This window comes from Canis lupus, chromosome 23 (genome assembly GCF_011100685.1).
Source record: "Canis lupus familiaris isolate Mischka breed German Shepherd chromosome 23, alternate assembly UU_Cfam_GSD_1.0, whole genome shotgun sequence".
In the NCBI taxonomy this organism is placed as follows: domain Eukaryota; kingdom Metazoa; phylum Chordata; class Mammalia; order Carnivora; family Canidae; genus Canis; species Canis lupus.
In genome coordinates this window covers 25,924,684-25,948,035 of record NC_049244.1, presented here as the reverse complement: position 1 = coordinate 25,948,035, position 23,352 = coordinate 25,924,684, and the positions used below count along the sequence as shown (strand labels likewise).

Genomic DNA, 23,352 nt, shown 5'->3' with positions numbered 1-23,352 from the left:
TGGATGAATGGATAAGGAAAAAGTGGTGTGTACACACGTACACATACACACGATGGAATATTCAATACTCAGCCATAATAAAAGAAATCTTGCTGTTTGCAACAACATGAATCAACACTGAGGGCACTATACTAAGTGAAATAAGCTAGAAAGGGAAAGACAGATAGTATCACTTATATATAGGATCCAGAAAGGAAAGGGAAGAGGGAAAGGAAAAGAAAGGAGGAGAAAGAAAGAGAGGAAGGAAGGAAGGAGCCTAGGCAAGCAGGCAGATTTTAAGAGCAGTAGAAAAGTGAGGGATAAGGGCTAGCGGGGGGATTAGGGAGAGGTTGGTAAAAGTGTACAAACTTTAAGTTATACAATGAATAAGGTCTAAGGTCTGAGAATGTACCATGGTGACAGACGTACTCTAGTCTAATAGCATACTTAGTATTTTACTTAAAATGGATTGAATAGTATTTCAGTTTTAATAATTTTTATTTTATTTAAGATTTTATTTATTGATAAAAGACACAGAGAAAGAGGCAGAGACAGAGGCAGAGGGAGAAGCAGGCACCTTGCAGGGAACCTGATGTGAGACTCAATCCCCTGAGCAGAAGACAGATGCTCAACTGCTGAGCCACCCAGGCAACCCTTTAATAATTTTTAATAGAAAATTTTCTACTTCATCTTAGTTTTCAAATGTTTTGTCATAAAAAATGTTCACAATATTTTCTTACTTCTTTATAAAAGATTTATTTTAGAGACAAAGAGACTGCATGCACATAAGTGTGTAGTGGGGAGGGGCAGAGGAAGAGAGGGAGAGAATCTCCAGCAAACTCCCACTGAGCATGGTGCCTGAAGGGGCTCAATCCCACAACTCTGAGATCATGACCTGAGCTGAAATCAAGTGTTAGATGCTTAACTGACTGAGTCACCCGGGCAATCCTCTTACTGACAAAAATTTTTAACTAACTTATAATTCAGGATGAATTTTAAAAAGATATTTTCCAGGTTTAAAGAATCTCTCTAGAAATCTCTCTTTAGAAATAATCTAAAGTTACATTGTACTTGTTTAAAGATCTTATTTAAAGATAAGCTCTTAGGTTAACTGGGTGATGGACATTAAGGAGGACACATGATATAATGAGTACTGGGTGTTATATAAGACAGATGAATCAAGGACCTCTACCTCTGAAACTATGAATACATAATATGTTAATTGAATTTAAATTAAAAAATAGCCTACAGCTAAAAAAAATTAAAATACGATCTTAAACATAAGATCTTAACATAATTCATGTCATATGTGATTTTTATCTGGTAATTCCAGAAATATAGCAAAACTATTATTTTTGCTTAGTTGTTTTCCACTAGGTACCACACTGCTTAGATATTTCAGTTGATTCTTTTGTACTTTCTGGCATGCAATCCTTTTTGACTGATTTTTGTAAACATAAAATACATTTTTATCATAATTGTTTATGTAACAAGCTGATGGTATTAACAGCCCTGATTATTCCCCTTTCTAAATACATGCCTCTTGTGGTATAGCTTTCCAAATCCTTCATCAAGAGGTAGTGGCATCATGAGCTTTCTAACCCATAAACATGAAATTTTCTTCATTTATTTTATCTTCCTTAGGGTAATGTTTTATAGTTTACAGTATAATTCCTAGGTTTCTTTTGTCAAATGTATTCCTAAGCACTTAATTCTTTTTAATGCTGCTGTGAATAGAGATTTTGGCTTAAAATTATTATTGGATTGTTCACTGATAGTATACGTAAATACAATTTTGCTACCACTTTACCCTGGCTAGCTTTGTTATTTGCTTCAGCCAACAAAATATGGTAGCTGTGACAAAGTGCCAGTACCAAGCCTACTTAATGTGAAACCCTGAGCTTCTGTTTGTCTTCCTGGAATGCTGACACCATCATGTAAACAAGCAATGGCTAGCTTGCCGAAGGCTGAAACATGTGGCTGAGTCACTCCATCACTCCACTCAACAGTCAGCTAACTGCCAGACACACAAGTGAGGCCATTTTAGACCAGCTATCCTCTAGACATATAATCAAGCCCAGCCCAAAGCAAGAGAATTATCCAGCTTACTCACACTTTCTCATTGGCAGTGGAAAAAAAAATGCTTATTGTTTTATGAAACTAAGTTAAGGGATAGCTTGTTATAAAGCAAAAACTAACCAAGAGCCTACTTATGAATAACATGAAATATTATTGCTTGGCTTATACCAAACATGTAATTAGCCAACACAGCTCATGTTAATTACTGAGCTCAGATATACACTATTTGAAAACATTTTCAATCTGTAAGCATAAAATATATCAAAGTATAGTTCAAGGAACTTTCTAGAAAATAATTCTTAAATTGCAAGTTTTTGCAATTTCTTAAATTTTTTGCAATTTTCTTAAATTTTTCTTAAATACGTTTTTACTGAGAATTATTTTGTAAATGAAACAAAAAACCTATTTGAACTTTAAAAAACAGAAAGGGAAAGCTAATCTTTACAGAATATATCTCAAATTATGCCTAAACCTTTTTGAAGGTATATGAATTAAAAAAATAAAAAAATCTAAAAAATATTTATTTCAGAAAAATGAGCAATCATTTCCTAAGAATGACAATGTTGACTAAATATCCTGCAACCATTAAAAAAGTATTACATTAAGAGGCGCCTTGGTGGCTCAGTCAGATAAGTGTCCAACTCTCAGTTTTGACCTCAGGATCTGATCTCAGGGTCTTGATGCTCAGGACAGGGTCTGCTTGGGATTCTTGCCTTTCCCCTCTGCCCTTCTCCTTGCTCTCTCTCTAAAAAAAAATAAATAAAATCTTTAAAAAAAAGTATGACATGAAAATATATCCATATAGCTTTTTCTTTTTTCTTTTTTAAAATTTTTTTTTTAATTTTTATTTATTTATGATAGTCACAGAGAGAGAGAGAGAGGCAGAGACATAGGCAGAGGGAGAAGCAGGCTCCATGCACCGGGAGCCTGATGTGGGATTCGATCCCGGGTCTCCAGGATCGCGCCCTGGGCCAAAGGCAGGCGCCAAACCGCTGCGCCACCCAGGGATCCCCAGCTTTTTCTTTTTTCAAATGACTCATCTTTGTCACTTAAGACAAAGGAAATGATCCTTAAATAAACACCTTGTATTTGGAAGAGGTTTACTCTAGAAAACAATTATCAAAACTTAAACATGAGTAATGCATTGTGATGTTTAATCACATAAATTAAATGTTTAAATGTTGGTGTAATAGATACCTTTAAGTCATATTTTTTTAAAAAACTTCTTAAAGTCATTTTTGTTTAAAAAATAATTTAAAGTGATTAATAATAAGGCATTTTAGCTAAAAAGGTAAACACAAAGACATTTATTAGCAAAGAAATAGGGAAAAATTTAAACAACCCTGCAACACTTTTGTGTATGCAATTCATCAAGAAATGTTGTAAAAGAACAAAACAAATGTTGGCTCATTCTGGAGCTTCTTTGTCATCACTAATGTATTCAGGTTTTCACAGCTGAACTGCTATACTTTGAAAAGATTTTCATGAAAGGAAACTCATATTCAGTGTTTAAACAAAGCTGTCAGGTTACCAAGATTAAAATTAGTTTGAGTGTCCAGAAAATCTTTTCTTAAAAAAAAAAAATCATGGTGGTCTTTATTTGCAAACAAAATAAAAGAAGCTTTTGTTTAATCGTGTGTATTTGTTTTGGGGAAAAAACAAAGTACAAGAACAATTTTAAAGTAAGAGTATTCTGTTTCATTACTAGTTCTATTTCTCAAATTGATACAAACGATCTCCTTCTGTTTCTGTCTATCTGCTTGCCTTGTCAGTACAACTAATTGTCAGGGTTGGGGAGATCTCTTGTATCTAAACAGAAGATGTGCAGTTTGTAACCTGCTTAATTCGCCTTATGTCCTGCATGCCCTCAGTATGGTGTTCATTAAAGTCTCAGCTGTTTTGTTCCTAGCAGTGGCAGCCCAAACACAGGCTTATTTTTCTTTGTTAAAAGGCCAGATTGTGCATAAATATACCCTTAATCTGTGTGTCTGGGTGTGTGTGTGTGTGTGTGTGTGTGTGTGTGTGTGTTTTAATGGCAAGAAATTACTAAGCATGTAAATGTTTCTTGGTTTCCCCATCACTCAAGCCAGGTACCTGATGGAACTCATTTAGTCCCTTGCCTAAATGTTTAAGAACACCAACTCAACTCTTTGGAAAAAGGTTTAATATAACAGCCATCTTTAAAAACAAATAAACTCCATTAGGAATGGCAAGTTGGTATACATAACTTCTATAAACGGCAATTAAAAACTCTGCTTAAGTGTTCCCTCCCCTGCAAAAAGTTCCCAGTAAGGTGTAGGTTACCAATTCTAATTATTTCCATGCATTTGATTATACAGAAGGTTCAAATGAAACTTATTTATATTTGCCTTGGCAATAATATGGCTCAAAATCAGTTACTTTGACTTGAACCAGTCAAAATTTTGTATTTAACTGGCCCATCCACTACCAGAATTTCTATTCAATTCTGGTCTGTTTATACGTAGACTATTATCCTGAGTTTTGAAATGCAATATGCAAATGGGTCTAGTATGTATACAACTAATTTCAAAATTCATGTATGAATTTTATAGTTAACAGTGTTCACATGTTCAAATTAATCACATTCTGAAATCATTAAAAGTAGAAGGTATAAAAATGTGTCAAATATTTAATTACTGTATTTCTATGTGAAGTTTGATTAACAAAAGATTTATTTTTAACTTGTTACTAAGTTACTTGTGATGTTAATTTTAACGTGCAATTAATTAAATGTACATAAAGAGCTATTAAAGTATTATGCTTAACAGCTGCAAAAAATAATTTAACCTCCAAAATGACTAAAAATTAAATACTGTCTATAGGTCATTCTGGCCCATACAATACACTTTTTAAAATAAAATTACATTAATTATTAAATATAGCTACCCAGATATGATGACTTTAAGAAAACAATCATAATTGTATCTTCAAAAGCTTTTCTCAAGGACAACTTATTGAAGAAAATGGCCTTATCAGGCAAGAATATTGGAGATAACTGAGAAAGTATCAAAGATCCCTCCCACCAAGCAGTCTCCTTTCATTACTAAGGTTAATTTGTGATTCATTCATACTTATGTACTTGTAAAGGTGTTTTCAGATAGAAAAAGAGCAAGATTTTTACCCTAGTGCTAATCTTTTGTCATTAATCCACCAAGATTTAAGGAAAATAGAGATTCTATACTAGGACACTGAGAATGTACCATCATAACTGGAGAGTAGCTGAACATGAGAAAATTATAGGATGGAAAGCAAGTTCAGTAATAAAAAGCTTGCCAAAGTTAAGACCACTGCCTTGAGAGGAAGTAATGCTATAGCGATATCTGTTTTATCCTTAAGGACATGAACAGAAGGGCTTTTCAACACAATATGGTACATAATACTCTCTCTCAGTATGAACCTGTCACACTCCTGATGTCATAATTTGGAGAAACTTAATCATAAGGCCTGATCAAAGGATAACAAAAATTACTTTATGATGCTGTGAGAGTGGAACTAAAACTTCAAGAACAAATTAATCAGAAACTCAATAGCTGAGAGAAAGTCTCCCTTTCCTGGTTGGGTAATCATCTTTCTTACTCCAAGTATCCTGGGAGGACCTTTACAACCAGGATAACAGGGAGCACACAGGTATATAGCCAACCACAGTCTAAATCAACCTTCCCAGGAGTGATTTCACAGGGCCCAAGATAGGGTCTCTGCACTTACCCAAAGGAAAAAGGATGAGGAACCAACATTAATCCAACCTGAATCTTTTTAAAATAAAAAAGAATAACATTCAATTCTTTAAATGTGCAAAGAGTCTGGACAACACTCAGTTACTTAACAGAAATACATTAAATAAAAAAAAAACTGGAAATTTTATTAGAGTATGTAACTTTAACACTGAGAAACTTTAAAGTACGATGCTACTATCCCTGCCACCTTCTAATAATAATGGAAGAAAAATAAAGCAAGTTGATATCTAGGATTTATTAAGTGGTTCTGGTGCTGAAATAAGAAACAGGGTTGTTGTTTTTTTTTTAAGGTATTGTGAGGTTTGTGGTTCTTCTGTACATATCTGAAAATATTACTGGTAGTTTTTCTGCTTTCTATATTCAATTACTTTTAAAGATAAGATTTTTTTAATTATCATAAAAGCCTCTTCAGAGTGTATCAGTAAAAGTGACTCTGGAAAATGGCAGAGTAGGGAACTCCAGGGTCCCATTCCTTCACAGAAACAACTAAGCTGGCAAAAAATTCCAAGAATCAACTTTAAAAAAAAAAAAAAAAATCAACTTTTGCAGAACTCTGAAATTTAGTCAAAAACTTAGCAACAGAGGAAAGATTAATGATGACTGAAGCTGCTACTTTGTAGTAACCTGGTGCAGGTTGCTAATGCCAGAGTGAGCTATACAGACTCTGTTCTGAAAGAAAAGTGGTTGAATGTTTCACCTGTCTGGCAAATCTCTAAAAAAGGAACAGTGTAAGTACCAGCCTTTGTTTTTTCCAATGTGGAGTGTTCTCAGGGCTAGGGCAAATTCCCTGGCGGCATTTGCTAAAAGCAGCGAAAGTTAAAAGTACTGGCCACGGCAGACTAAGGCAAGAAATAAGCTAGGACAAGCAACAGAGAAATCATATAGCCTAGGCAGGAAAGGGTTGGGAAAGGAGGTATGTGGGGGAATATGGACTTTCAGAAATTCTCACATATCTGAGGGAATCAAGAGGGCCATATGCATATTCAGAAAAAGTGTGAAGAGACTCAAAATGTTACCTCTGGCTGAACTTCATTCTCCATACAAGGAAGAAGTAAAGGATAAGCAAAGTTGTAAAAAGCCTGGCTAAGTAATGAAGGAGTGCCTTAATAAGACTAATATACCATCTTATTTCAGCTCCAGGTACTTAAGGAAAATTTGTCAAAATACTAGCTGAGCACTAAGCTAATACAACACAGACTTCATTATTATACACACAAAGAACACAGGCTTTAGAGAAATAGTTTATAAAAGTCATTAAAACAACAACGTGCAAGTACCAGAAACAATAAACCCCAAGGAGAAAGTTACCACACTGATACTCAAAATAATCAAGTTTTCGACAGAAAATTAAGAAGCATGCAAAGAAACAATAAAGTATGGCCCATTCAGGGATCCCTGGGTGGCGCAGTGGTTTAGCGCCTGCCTTTGGCCCAGGGCGCAATCCTGGAGACCCGGGATTGAATCCCACATCGGGCTCCCGGTGTATGGAGCCTGCTTCTCCCTCTGCCTGTGTCTCTGCGCCTCTCTCTCTCTCTCTCTCTCTCTCTGTGACTATCATAAATAAATAAAAAATTAAAAAAAAGTATGGCCCATTCATTCATAAGAAAAAAAATTATCAGAAAATGTTCCTGAGGAAGCCCAGACATTGAATGTCATAAATGTCATTGAATGTCATAAATACATTCAAACACCAAAGGAAACCACAAAAAACTAAAGGATGCCAGAAAATATTAATGAAAAGATCAACAGTATAAACAGAAACAAAATAGTAATTCTGGAGCTGAAAAGTACATTAAATAAAATTAAAATTCACTGGCGGGGTTTAACGGCAGATTTCAGCAGGTAGAAAAAGAATCAGGAAACTTGAATATAAGTCTGATGATTATTTAGTCTCAGAGGAAAAAGAAAAAAGAACAAGAAGAATGAGGCAGAGATAAATAAAATAGAGAGTAGAAAAACAAAGAGAATCAGTGAACCCAAAAGTTGGTTCTTTGAAAAGATAACAAAACTTGACAAATTTTTAGCTAGCTGACATAGAAAAATACTAAAAAATATCAGAAATGAAAGTGGAGACTACAGACCTTACAGAAATAAGAAAGATTATAAAAAATACTACAAACAACTATACACCTAACGTTTGATAACCTAAATGAAATGAACAGGTTCCTAACACACAAACTGACTTAAGAAAATTTGAACAGACTTGTAAGAAGAACACAATTGGATCAGTAATCAAAAAACTCCCCTCAAAAGACCAGGACCAGATGCCTTCACTGATATTTCTACCAAATATTAATAATAATGAACACTAATCCTTCTCAAACTCTTTCAAAAACTAGGAGACAGCATTACCTACAAGGCCAGCATTACCCTGATACCAAGTGAGAAAAAGATATTTTAAGAAAACTATAGACTAGTATCTCTTATGAATATAAATATAAAAATCCACAACAAGGGGTGCCTGGGTGGCTCAATTGGTTAAGCATTTGACTCTTGATTTCAGCTCAGGTCATGATCTCAGGATTGTGAGATGGAGCCCTGCATTGGGCTCACATGCTAGGTGTGGAGCCTGCTTAAGATCTCTCCCTCACTCTCTCCCCCATAAAAATCCTAAACAAAATACTAGCTAATAATATCCAACAGCATTTTAAGAGTATTATACATCATAACCAAACGGAATTTATCCCAGGAATGCAAAACTGGTTCAGTTTAGAAATATCAATCAATGTAATACACAACATTAATAAAATGAAGGAAAAATGATACGATCATCTCAATTGATGTAGAAAAAGCATCTGACAAAATCCAACATCCTTTCCAGATAAAAACACTCAACAACTAGGAATGGAAGGGAAGTTCAACATAAAAAAAGGCTTTTATGAAAAATTCACAGCTAACATTAATCAATGATAAAAGACTGAAAGCATCTCCCCAAAATCACAAACAAGGCACTATTTCTATTCAGCATCATACTAAAAATTCTAGCCAGAGTAATTAGGCAAGGAAAAAAAAAGGCATTCAAATTGAAAAAGAAGTAAAATGATTACTATTAAATGGTGACATGATCTTATATAGAGAAAATACTAAAGAATAAACACACAGTTTATAAATGAATTCAGTAAAGTTGCAGGATTCAATATCAGTGTACAAAAATTAGTATATTTCTTTAAATAGCATACCTGCAATCCAGTTAAATTCAGTGAGTATATTAAGGGTCTTAATACAAATGTTTTTTTGACAAGCAGCCTCTAAATACATGTAAAACACTCAAGGTTCAATAATCCCAAAGCTCTAAAACCCAGTTATTAAGATATTCTATTTAAGGAAAACTTTGAAAAAAGGCTTATTTTCTTACTTATTGTAATAACAGAGCAATAGTTACTCTAAAATAGATATCAACAAACTACAGCCCAAGGGGCCAAACTGGTAGACCTCCTGTTTTGGTAAATAACGTTTTATTGAAACACATCCACGGACATTTGTTTACAAATTGTCTATGACTGCTTTCAGGTTAAAATGCCAGGACCTACAAAATTAAAATATTTACTGCCTGACCCTTAAAAGAAAACTTAAAAAAAAAAAATAAAAAAAAAATAAAAAAAAAAAAGAAAACTTGCTAACCTCAGTTCTAAAAAGTAATCTAGTATAAAATTTACCTTACATTGGCACATGACAATGAAAGTAAGATTTCCCTTTTACCCTGTTAATTATAAGTAACCAATCTTTCAAAATCCAAGAAAACTCCTAAAAGTACGGCTGAGAGTAATGTTCCAATGATTATGAGACTAGACTATTTCCAATCTAGAATCAAGAATTGGGTCATACCAAAAAAAAAAAAAAAAATAGTTTTGCTCACAACTAAAGAGAAAATGCTCTTAAAAACTTAAACAGGGGCACCTGGGTGGCTCAGTTGGTTAAGCATCTAATTCTAGGCTTCAGCTCAGGTCATGATCTCATGGGTTGTGAGAACAAACCCCTAAATCCAGCTCCAAGCTCCAAACTGAGCTTCAAGCTCAGCAGGAGTCCACTTGAAGATTCTCTCCTTCTGCCCCTCACACCATTGACATGCTTGCTCTGCTTGCTCTAAAATAAATAAAAACATACTGTTAAAGGATTAGACTGATAGGTAACACTGATGATAAAAGGCTATCTACCCAAAGGATTACATTATAAAAGGATTCAGCCTATTTTAGGAGAGAGACAGAACTATTACAAACTAAGGTTTGAATTAACTGGGAGTTGTTATAAGCAGAGAATGTACACACTTTTTTTTTTTTTTTAATAATTTGTCATTTCAAGAATCCCTAGTCTTGAGTATTTGTATATTTCAAATAAACTAAGCATGTGTTCTATATTCAACTGGCATAATGAATGAAGATAAAGGTACGGTACCACTTGAAGAAGTAAAAAGCAGGGCAGCCTGGGTGGCTCAGTGGTTTAGCGGCCTTCAGCCCAGGGCGTGACCCTGGAGTCCCAGGATCGAGTCCCGCATCAGGCTCCCTGCATGGAGCCTGTCTCTCTGTCTCTCTCTCTCTCTCTGTCATGAATAAATAAAAAATCTTAAAAAAAAAGTAAAAAGCAATGAAAGAGGACCGATAGATTTTTTAAACATTTTTTAGAGCTTTTCAAGGCTTAAAAAATATGAACAGAAAGTATAGTTTTCATATAGCCCTCACCCTCACATACTAGTTTCCTCTAGTATTCACATTTTGCACTAGTGCAGTACATTTGTTGCACTGATGCCATCAATAGTGATACATTATTATTAACTAAGGTCCATAATTTACTTTAGGGTTTATTCTTCCTTTGTACACTCTATGGGTTTTAACTTGTATATATAAAGACTTGTACCCACCATTACAATATCACACAAGATAGTGTCCATTTCCTAAACATCCTATGTGCTCCACCTATATAACCTTCCATCCCTTCCCACCTCACCCTGCCCCTAATGACCACCACTGGTCTTTTTACTGTCTCCAGAGTTCTGCCTTTTACAGAATATAATATTAGAATTATATATGCAGACTTTTCAGATTGGCTTCTTTCACTTAGCAATATGCATCTATGGTTCCTCCTGGTCCTTCTATGGCTTAATATGTCATTTATATCACTGAATAATTCTACCATACATGTACCAAAGTCTATCCATTTGACTACTGACAGGCATCTTGGAAGCTTTCAAGTTTTAGCAATTATGAATACAAGTGCTATGAACACTGTCCAGGTTTACATGCAGACATAAGTTTTCAGTTCATTTGTGCAAATACAAAGGCGTGCAATTGCAAGATCATACGGTAACTATGTGTTTAGCTTCATTAAAAAGGGGGGGGGAGGGAGATCCCCGGGTGGCTCAGCAGTTTAGTGCCTGCCTCGGCCCAAGGCATGATCCTGGAGTCCCAGGATTGAGTCCCCCATCAGGCTCCCTGCATGGAGCCTGCTTCTCCCTTGGCCTGTGTCTTTGTCTCTCTCCCTCTCACTCTCTGTGTCTCTCGTGAATAAATAATAAAATCTTAAAAAAAAAAAAAAAGCCAAACTGTCTTCGAAAGTGGCTGTACCATTTTGCATTCCCACTGCAGTGAAAGAAGAGTTCTGTTGCTCTACATCTTCACTAGAATTTAGTGATGTCAATGCATTGGATCTTAGTCATTCTAATAAGTGTGTGCATACCCATCTCATTTGAATTTACAATATCCTCGTGACCTCTGATATTTAGCATCTTTTCCTATGCTTGTTTGCCATCTGTATATCTTCCTTGTGGGGCTTTTGATCAGATATTTTGTCCACTTTTTAATTGGGTTGTTTGTTTTCTTATTGTTGAGTTATAAAAGTTCTTGTATATTATAGATACCAGTCTTTTATCAACTATGTTTTTTTTAAGATTTTATTTATTTATTCATGAGAGACAGAGAGAGAGGCAGTGACATAGGAGGAGGGAGAAGTAAGCTCCTTGTAGAAAGCCCTATGTGGGGCTTGATCCTGGGATCTGGGATTATGCCCTGAGCCAAAGGCAGATGCTCAACCACTGAGCCACCCAGGAGTCCCTATCAGCTATGTCTTGCAAAAATTTTTCTCCCAGTCTGTGTCTTGTCTCTTTAACAGTGTCTTTCAAAGAAAAAAGTTTTAATTTTAACAAAGTTTTACTTCATTTAATCTAAGAAAACTCAGGTCGCTAGGAAAAAAAGCAACTAACTTCTTACACTTGGCCTTCTTTGGTAAAACAAATCAATGTTTCTTTTTAAAATCTATTGTATTTTAAAGATCAAGCATTTAAATAATCAATTGCGGGCAGCCCCGGTGGCACAGCGGTTTGGCGCTGCCTGCAGCCCGGGGTATGATCCTGGAGACCCGGGATCGATCCCACATCGGGCTCCCTGCATGGAGCCTGCTTCTCCCTCTGCCTCTCTCTCTCTCTCTGTGTCTATGAATAAATAAATTTTAAAAAATCTTTAAAAAAATAATAAATAAATAAATAAATAATCAATTCCAGTTACTCTTCTAATATTCTATAGCATAGGGCAAGGAATCAATAGACAAATCATTTTAAAATTCAAGATAGAATTTAGAGATTAGTTATATAAAAAGAATTAAATCCAGACCAAATGAGAACTGCTTAGTATAGTATATGTAGCAACTAATTAGTAGTTTACCCATGCTAAACTCAAAATGCTATTTAAAGAATTACCTAAAATAATTTTCCACTATTGTTAAACTGATTGTTCTACTAGTACACTATACTATTCTGACTCATCTAAGAACCTGGTAGATTGAATTCGAGCCTGGGACACACAATGAAAACCAATGGGAGACTGTTGTATAAACATTCACAAGTACTAAAAAGAACTTAATATACTCTACTCCTACGAAATCCCTTTCTAGAAATGAGAACTATAGTTAATTTTTCAACATCTGTGGATTCTCTAAGATTCTTGCATTTTATGTTTAAATATTTATTACCTAATTACTCTTTGCCTGCTTCCTTCTTTACTTGCAATTTTACAAATTTTTATCATTAACCAAAGGGGGAAAAAGGAAAGAAAATGAAAGCAACAGAAACTTAAATCAATCAAACTAGGCAAAAAGACTATCAAACTAATTTTAAAAATTAGAGTATTGAATTATCTGGATTGCATTTATATCCCTTCCACATAAAATCACCACTTGATTACATGATAGTAAATCTTGCTCTCATGTTTACAGAGAACAGCATATCTTATTAATTATGACTTGGTTGACAATTCATCTGCTTCCCCTTACTCTGCATATATAGAAAGAGAAATAGAACTATTTCTTCATCTCTGGATCTTCTGATCTCGATAGAGTAGGATGAGTAGAAGAGCTTTTTTTAATCAGCTCTTAAAGTAAAGTCTTAAGGTAAGAAATATTTGTACTAAAATGTTTTTAAAGCAGATTTGAGAACTGAAACTTTTTTGCTTCCTACTTTAAGTATTCTACATCATTCTGCTTCTCTCCATTTTACTCATTAATTAGAAATTACCTATTTTATGATTTTCAAAAATTTTATGATAAGCAAAAACCAGATACAACTGAACACTTAAAATGCTCCTGGATTTGTGTTCTCATCCCTAACTATCATTAAAAGTTTCCAATACTATTTACACAATAATAAATAGGACATATATTGTAAGTGCCCAAAAAAAGATTTTTTATTTACATTCTTGTAAGCTTTGCTTTCTGGCTTTGTACTTTGTCTTCCATCACTTTATATCTAGCAGCTCTTCCACAAAATTATCAGTCCATTAAAAGTTTCTTTCTGTTATAAGGAACTAAGAATACATTATTACATTTTTCTATGTGAAGTATGCTATTAAATAATAGCTTGTACACTAATTAAAGCAAATGTAATTGTGAGAACACATTGACATTGTTAAAGTAAATTACTCAATTTGTTAATAGTTTCATTTCAAGTGACCTTAATTGTATTAATTGTGATACTAGCAAATTAAATTGAAGAGCATTAAATACATTGTTCTAATATGTCCTAGAGGAGCAAATTTTCCATTACATCAGCAAAGAGAAAATAATGATTATATGCCCCACCCCCAAAGTCACACACACACACACACACAATGGGTCAAACAAAAAAGGTCACACTAGACTGCATTTACTATTTTAATACCCAGAGCATGGCCTAAAATATAGAAGTAACCGAGCTTTAGATAAATAGTTAATTTTAAGGCATTCTTTTATCATAGATTAAGCAGAAATTACATCATTATAAACAGTTAAAATGTTGAGAATGAGGAAACAAAGATTGGTACAAAGAACTGCAATATGAGGGATCCCTGGGTGGCGCAGTGGTTTAGCGCCTGCCTTTGGCCCAGGGCGCGATCCTGGAGACCCAGGATCGAATCCCACGTCGGGCTCCCGGTGCATGGAGCCTGCTTCTCCCTCTGCCTATGTCTCTGCCTCTCTCTCTCTTTCTCTCTCTCTGTGACTATCATAAAATAAATAAAAATAAATAAATTAATTAATTAAAAAAAAAAGAACTGCAATATGAAAATATATTTTAAAAATAATACAATTCTGTGTAAATCAGGCATTACTTACTAAATGCCTAGGACCAAGTCATAAGGATATATATTTTTAAAAAAATAGTTATGGCCCTCATTTCCTAAAAGAAACTTAACTGTTCAACACAGACAATACAGACTGTTAAATAACCCCTGGTCTTTAGAACAAAATTTATACTCTTCAAACTTAATTTACAAAATCCTTATAATCTGGCCTCTGCCTATTAGACCCTACCTGTACCATTCCTATACCACCCGTGGTGCTCCAGCCACAATGATATTTTCCAGTTCCTCCAATATAACAGGACTATTCATATCCTGGGATAGGCTCTTCCTTTGTATGAACACTTCCCTTTTTCGTGATTGCTGTTGCTAATTTCTCTCTCTCACCAATTTTGCATGCCTGGCTCCTTCTCATCTGTCATTCACATCTAGCAGAATATTATCTTCTTACAGTGATTTGTCAAAATCTAACATGGGCATCCAGTCATTCCTCACAAGATTGTCCTATTTTCATGCTTTGCCTAGTATTTATCACTTTCTCATATATTTTTTCCTTATTTCTGTACTTTATTTTTTACTGTCCCTCTCATGCTAAATGTGAATTCCCTTGAGAGAAAGCCCTTGGTCTATTTAATAGTCTATCCCCTGCTCCTAGATGACCAATAACTATTTTTATAGGAGTAAATGAACATCAGTCCTGTGGCCTGCAGCCCTTACTCTGTGTGATAAATTATATGTGCCTCTATAATTCTCTATAATCATCGTGCCAACATGTCTGATGAAAATCTACAAGTTCACAGGCTCCTGGTTGGCTATCAGTAGGAAGAACACGCAACCCTTGATCTCAGGGTTGGGAATTTGAGCCCCATGCTGGGTATCACTAAAAAAGAGCTTAAAACAAGAAGAAGAAAAAAAGAAAAAAGAAAATCTATGTTTAATAATAACAGATCTATTCACAAGTCTAATTAAAGATTTGAATTGATAGCAGCACTCTAATGACTAAGGGACAGGCAGGGCTGTCCATGTAGGGGACCATGGAATCAGACTCAAAAAAAATCCCTAAAATGTGGAGATGAAAGGAAACCGAAAATAAATAAACCAGACCATCCTGTCCCAGGTGCTGGGGGGACGGAAGGTCTTATAACAGCTACTTGTGACCAACAAAGAATCACAAGACCCTAAAAACGAAGTAAGCCATTGAAGTTGTTACCACTAGTCCTTACTCAATGGTGATATCAAATGAGATGTTAAAAGAATTTAGGTTCCCTGGTTGGCTTCCAATAAAAGACCAATCCTACAAGCCCCTAGTGGCAACCAAGTCAGGACCCCTTTCACTCCTGAGAACTTTCTCTGTATCCTTACTTAAAAATTTTCTATTGCTTTACTCACTCTCCTTTTTCTGGGAGATTCATTCTTTGACTCCATGAGAAAAGAACCAAGCTCTCCTATATCACTAAGACTAGCCAAAACAGTTATATTCTATTAAAATTGTCACTAAATGGTAATGCTAGAAAGTCAACTGTATTTAAGTCTTTCCACATTTGGAAGAAAAAGAAGGAGAAAAGGGAAAGTAGGAGAATTATTATTTAAGTACACATATTCCCATAATATAAATGATTATGTGGATCACACACTACCTTATATGTGACTTGAGTAAATAATAGTTAATTCTCACTGTTTATCTGTTGATAAATCAAGGCTAGTAGGTGATTTTTCTAACTAAAACTAATTATATTTGTACATTCTATAAAGATAATCCCTATAATGTATAGGAATACAATAATTACTAAATGGTAGAAAATCATTTCCAAACACTCCAGTAAATTATATTTTTAATGTTGGAGATGTAATAAAAGAAAATGACCATTTAAAGTAAATAACTTGAGATATTACAATTTTTGTGATTTACTAGCTACTTAATTTCTTCTATTTAAAACACTCAGATTTTCCTAAAATGTGAAAAATAAAACAGCTTGAAGCTAACATAATGTTTCTTGTCTTGTGCTTTCCTATATTCCTCATCTGGGATTCCTTCTCAGGAAATTCAAGGAGCAATATATGGTCAAACTCCAGAGTAAAGGAGAAGTATTGCATGAAAATTATTTCATATTTCAGACACTTATTTAATTAATAAGCAAGCAAGCTCTCCTTACAGCAAAAGTAGAATGATGGAAAACTATTTTTAATATTTGTAAAATACAAATTAATAATAAAAAATACTTGATCAGATTAAAAATGTATCAATAGGGTAAAGTACATTTTCAAAAATTTTGGTAAAGAGATCTTTTAAGAACAGAATATCAAAGAACCACAGAAAAACCTATATTTACAAAAATGAAGGAAAATCATAATAAAATTAGCACAACAAAACATATCTTTTTACTACAAATTACATGTATAACTTCTAAACTGTTAAAATATGAAGTAGGTATCAACACCCACCCATGTAATACAGATTAAAACTGTGCAGTAAATTCTCTGTCCCCACTGTTTGAGAAGATCACTGGATCTTTAGTAATTGTTAAAATCGCATGTTTTAAGTGAACCACACACTATGTGCTTTACTTAAGTCTATAAGAAATTTTATAAATATCCATCTGTAATGGTATTAAAAAATTTTTTAAGCCCCCTATTACATGAAAAGAGAATTTTTACCAAAAGTAAGAGCTCTATTGAAAAATATTCTGGCTATTTTATTACACAGCTGATTGCAAAGTAGGAAGATGATTTAAGATTTCAACTTGGGAAAAACAGGTCTTTGGGAATTTCCCCTAGAACAGGAGAAATACAGAATAGGGATTGAAGAGGTCCTGGTTATTCTCTCAGAGTAAGGTTTAAATTTTTTCTTATAATCTCATCTTCCCTGATACTCAGTTCTTCCCTCTGACTGGGTAAAATCAAGTAAGAATGCCCATAATCTTTTAAAAACAGTAGCTTAGGTAGATACAGTTTTTAAAATTGGTTAACACTGTGAAAAGAGTTAAAAGCAGTATGAGGGACCTGGAAAATTATGCTTATAAGGGACTAATTACTCATTTCACTACTAAGCCATAGGGGGAGGGGACATCTGTTTTAATATACAAATGAATAAAAAGGAGCTGTAACTGCATGAGACCCCAGGTGATAACTCTGAAATGCTTTTCTAAGCCCTATGAACTAAGACTAGGGTATGTCATTATTGAAACAGTCCAAACTCTGGCTCTACTGTCTTTTCTGGCCCCGCTAACAAATTAGCAAAAGCAACTAATAAAATTCTTTGATAAGCTATCCCACTGTAGGTCATTTCACATAAGTAAGGGGCTTTTTTGGTTTTGTTTTTCTAAGATTTTAAGATAATATTGTCACTCTAAATCACCTATCATCTGCTCTAGTTTCCTAGACCCAGTCAACCAAAATCACCAGCACACAATCTCCCATTTGTGGTGATCCAAGAGCAATATAAGGGCTGACTAAGCAGAGCAGGAAAAATATCTTAATGTATGGATATTCCTTTGCAGGCAACTCTGCCCAACGGAGTAGTGGTAACAACTTTTGCAGGGCTATAGCTTCTGTCTGCCACTGGAGCCAGAAGTGAGGTCTCCTTTCCTATGACCTTGGGAAATGAATAACATTCAGGTATAGCCACAAGGTAATCAATGATTCTTCACACAATCTCTTCTAAAAGAGCCTATCTCTTCGGGCAAATAAAAGAATTGCCACGTCAACAGAAAATTTGAAATAAAACTAAAACCCAGATGCAATTAATAAGGAATGGACAATTCTATGGAAAAACAAAGAGATCAGAATTAAGTCCAGAAGACATGTCTTTTATTTCAAGGATCTACACTTTACCATCAGAGGTTCAAACCAAAATCTATCTAAACTAATGTAGATCCAAATTATTACACAGAATTAATGAAAGTATTGAGCTAGTCTATTGGCTACCATTTAACAATATTCCATCAATTAATGTATATACCAAACAATCATATACTGTTCCCATATTTCCTTTAGGACTCCCATCACCACAGTACTCTATACTTCATCTGCCCTGACTCCTCCATCCCTTCCAAAACTTTTTACTCTGCCCTCTTAGAACCTCTTCCCATGGTAGCAAATTTCCTTATATTCTCAGACCATCAATGAATTCCTCCACCATCAACCTCCTTTCTTAAGAGTACCTCTTATACACCCATAACAAAACCTGTTTACTTTTGTGACCAAATCCCAGGTGCTGAATTCTGCTACATATAATCAAGCAAATGTACAAGCTTGCATATCTATATTTTATGATGTCTTATCTCAACTTGGTCCCCACAGTTATATATTCTTTAGCAAATCATCCAAACATTTGTCACTCTCCACAAATCTTCAAATGCTTCATCTTACCACTCACTTTCAGCAAATTACCTGATCAGAGAGAGATTAAAACATCAGTGATATTTCACTGAACTCCGTTACTGAACTAATAAACCAACTGTATCTAAAGATCTTCCTTTCTTCTTCTGTTATTATTACAATGAAAATAATGGCTCTCTATCTACAAATCTCTCCATCTTTGCTCTAGACTGCAAATTTCCAAATTCTTAGACATTTCTTGCAGTGATTTTAAAATTTTCAAATACTACTGTAATTTTCCCTCTATTCCTCATACCAGTTTAGTATAGAGCACATCATTAGTTTATTTGAAATACACAGAGTATGCAAGACTATGGCTTCCTGAGATTACAAAAAACACTGTGCTTGTAATGTTACAATGACTCTATCCTGTGCAGACTTCTGTTTGCTTAAACCTTTAGCTAACTGTGGTCACTTTTGCTTATTTTCCCCTGGCTTGTTTGACTCCACACTCCTAGTTTTCCTTCTACTTCTCTAGACACTCTGTCACTCTCCTATACAGTGTCCTCCTCTGCTACAAGGTCTTTAAACTGGCTTTTTCCCTAAGACTGCTTCTAGGTCCTCTTCTCATGCTAGGTGCTATTACTGAGTGAACACAATCATTCACATTGTTTTTGCTATCATTCTTAAGCTGAAAAATCTTTATTTCTAGCACCAACCTGCACACTAAGTTTTAGACCCATATATCAAATTCTTCAGGATATCTTCATTTGAATGTCATAAGGCATTTCTAACTCACATCTGAAATTGAACTTACCATCTTCTCTGCCATCCTCTGTCCCACCTGCACCACAAAAAGTTCCTTCTTACAGATCTCCCTATCTCAATACAAACACTATCACAGACCTAACTGGTCAACTCAGAAAACTGAAAATCACTTTAAACTTCTCATCCTTATAACTTCCTTATATCCAAATATCAAGTGTCGTCAATTCTACCTACTAAATATCTCTCAAATGTGTCTATTTCTCTCCATAATTCATTCATCTATTAGCTATTAATTCAGTGGTATCTGTGGGGCAATAGGTATACCAACATTTCCTACCCTTATAAAGCTTATACCTTAAAGAAACCAATAAATATAAGATTACATTTAAAGATGAGTGCTGTGAAGGAATCAAGCAAGAATACTGTCAGAGAACAATGGCATATGGGGAGGTCTGTTTAGAACTGGCTTAACACATCTGACCATGGCTAGACAAGCAAGACAGCCATGAATTCATGATCAAGAGTCTGATTTTATTATTAGTGCAAAGGAAAACCACTGAAAAATTTTAAGCCAGGAAAGGAAGACTTATTTTCCCTCCTTAGGATGATTCCCACTAATTATAATTAGAGCAAGGGCAGGGTTTAAAGTGAATAAGATGACTTAGCATACGATACTTTTGTCAGCTCTCTTCCCAAAACCATATTTTACTCAATTTTTTTTGTTTTTAAATATTTTATTTATTTATTCATGAAAGAGAGAGAGAGAGAGAGAGAGAGAGAGAGAGAGGCAGAGACATAGGCAGAGGGAGAAGCAGGCTCCATGCAGGGAGCTCAATGTGGGACTCGATCCCGGATCTCCAGGATCACACCCTGAGCCGAAGGCAGACGCTCAACTGCTGAGCCACCCAAGCGTCCCATTTTTACTCAAATCTGAATCCACTCTATTATATGGAAACAGTATTAAAGATTACAATACGACAGCATCATTTTATTATATCAACTTCAGTGAACTATTTTACTTAATTCCAATTTATTCAGCAATAAAGTCAGGCACTCCCTTCTAGTTCTAAAACTCTAGGTCACTAAAACATAAAGAAAGGAAGACTGGGGACAAAAACAAAATTACAAGAGTCAAAAATGGAGTAGGCAGGATATTCTGAATGTCTTAGTTTTTTTTTTTTAAGTAGGTTACTAAATATTTTATCCTGGATTATAGAAAGAAAACTTTGAAACAGATATTATATAAAAAGCATTACATTAAGTAATTATCTGAATACTATAAAAGCTGTAAGTAAGAAGGCATATAAAATTGAAGCTAAAAACTCTGGCAATATGTAACAAAGTGCTATTCTCAAAAGAGACTTAATACAGGAAAATGTTCTTTCACTACAAATGAATAATCATGAATAGTTGAACAAACATTTTGGGGCTTTTTATCATTTCAACTGAGTTACAGGTAACTTGCCAATTACTAATTAATACCTTTAGACCAAAGATCTTGGAATTTAAAATAATAAGCTACATATATGACCACATAGGGCACAGAGAAATATGTCATAATTTCCATGCTATTCTCCATTTGAAAAAGAAATTCAAGCAGTTAAAAGTTTGCTTCACATGGAAAATTTTGCATGTATATATCCAAACAGTTCTTTATGTTCTCACTGACCTTCATCTACCATCCATGAAAATAAACCAATAACAAACAGTTTTCTCTTTATTATTCCCAGGATGTGGCTATTTTTGCTAATCCTGACCAGAATATTCAGAATCACTTAACTCAATAATGTACTGTCTCTTTATAAATGCTAAAATTCAGTTTTGAGAAATTAAAGATTTATTTTTATGAAATCTATAATGGGAACTAAAAACAAAACCAAAAAGATGTAACTTCTACATAGGGAAACTACTGATTAAGTCCAGTGATTGACTACTTAACAATGAGTCATAAAATTCCCTGGTAGGAAAAAAGTAAAAAAGGCTTTAAATAAGTGGAGAACCCTATGAAATACATATATTAAAATAAACAAACACACCAGAAAGGTAATGATTCTTCAACTAAATATGACAACCCTATTAAAATGCAACACATGTTTTTCTGCTAAAAGGAAATCTAAGAAGATGAAATAGATGCTACATATAAAATATTTACATATACAATGCACAAAACTCACTACGGTTAGTAACCTTCATGGCTTTCAAGAACTAGATATTTACATATCATTCTTTCTGCATGTGCGTGTGCGTATGTGTGTTTTGTATATATTTTTAACAGTTGACAGCTGTTTTAGAGCATACAGAGATGCCAAGCTGAATGAGGGTCTTGATTACTTCAAGATTAGCTATCTAAAGTTTCTATTCATTTTAAGTGTTGTTAGTTGGAAGAGTCATTAGTCACTTCCTTGTCTCATAGAACATCAGCATACATTTACATTGTTAATGAACATTTGGGGTAAATGAATTAATGGCACTTTTAAACATCAATTCAGTCCTAATAACTTTGTATGTCATAGAAATGTTAGGCTAGGATATAAACGAAAAGCCTTTTCAGTAAAGGTAACTACTCATTCCTGCAAACAATAAAGGATAAAATTAATTTAAAATGTTTTTTAACCAGTTAAAGTAAAAAAAATAGAACCTCGGTATTTAATGAACTAGACCAGAGAAAAATATGCACTTAAAAAAGAGAAAGAAAAGGAACTATCCTAAAATAAGCACATCAATCAGAAAATTTTGGTGAAATTATTTTTTTTGGTGAAATTATTTTATATGCTTATAACAAAAATATATTTACTTTTAAAATATCCACATAGATGAGTTTGTAAGATACTTTGACTTATTTAATAATTAGTGCTTCTTATAAATTATTACATTTAGGAAAAAAAATCACCAGGAGATGTAGTATTATTACCACTGAAATTAAGATGCTGACACTAAAATGAGACACTAACAATTTTTTCATATTATCAAAACTTTGAACAATCTTTCTGAGACCTTTTCAATAAACATACATATAAAAATAAAATGTAAAAATAAAAAGTAAAATCACAAAATAAGTTGTAAGGCAAATTACACTATTTTCACTGAAAACAACAATGGCATTTGTATGACTCAGAAGATAGTAAAAATGCATAAAAACCATTAACACACTCCATAAAGTCAAATCTTGTGCACAAAAGAAGTAACCGCTTTAAGGAATCAATCATTCTTTTTTAAATTCCCAAAACACAAGTTAATAGCAAACTTTTGAACCAATATTGAAAAGAAAATTATCTGAAATAAAATATATGTGAATCATTCTAATTATGATTTTTAAAAATAGATCTTGTAATCCTGAGGTATCTATTTCATGAGTAAAAATATTTCAAATAGTTACCTGAGTCAATGAATCAATCAAAAATAAAGATAAGGCTTTAAGAATTTGCAAACTGACCACTTCCTTTTCTGAGATGCTATAGTATTACTAATATGAATAAACAAAACAGGGTTCTGAAATACACATATTTGATAAATTTTTACAAGGTACCCTGAATATAGTTTATCTCTTACAGTCTCTTTTACTCCTTCAACAATTTAAATGCACAGATCTTCAAAAGTACAACACAAACTTCAATTAGTTTAAAAAGGGAGAGACAGAGATGAAGGAGAGAATAAGGCAAGTCTTTTATCTCAGAATAGTGTCAACTTATTTTTAAAGGCAAAAATTCCTTACAAAATCAAGACCAAAAGCTTCTAGTTCTTTAAAATATGTTTGACAAAGACCATTTTGATTTCAACATTCTTATGCTGAAGTAACTGTTTATCATTTGTTTTTTTAAGAATGACAGTGCATTAAACATTTGGCTAATGCTTCTGTCTATAATTGAAAGTTGATGTTTTGTGGTATTCATTAGTGTCAGAGTGCTCTCTACCTATCC

At 33.9% G+C, this 23,352-nt stretch overlaps 1 protein-coding gene across 8 annotated transcripts in view; it reads right to left on the bottom strand.

Annotated features, from left to right (window-relative positions):
- Positions 1 to 23,352, bottom strand: part of TBC1D5 (TBC1 domain family member 5) — a 542,853-nt gene that overhangs the window by 321,402 nt on the left and 198,099 nt on the right. The window lies entirely within an intron of this gene.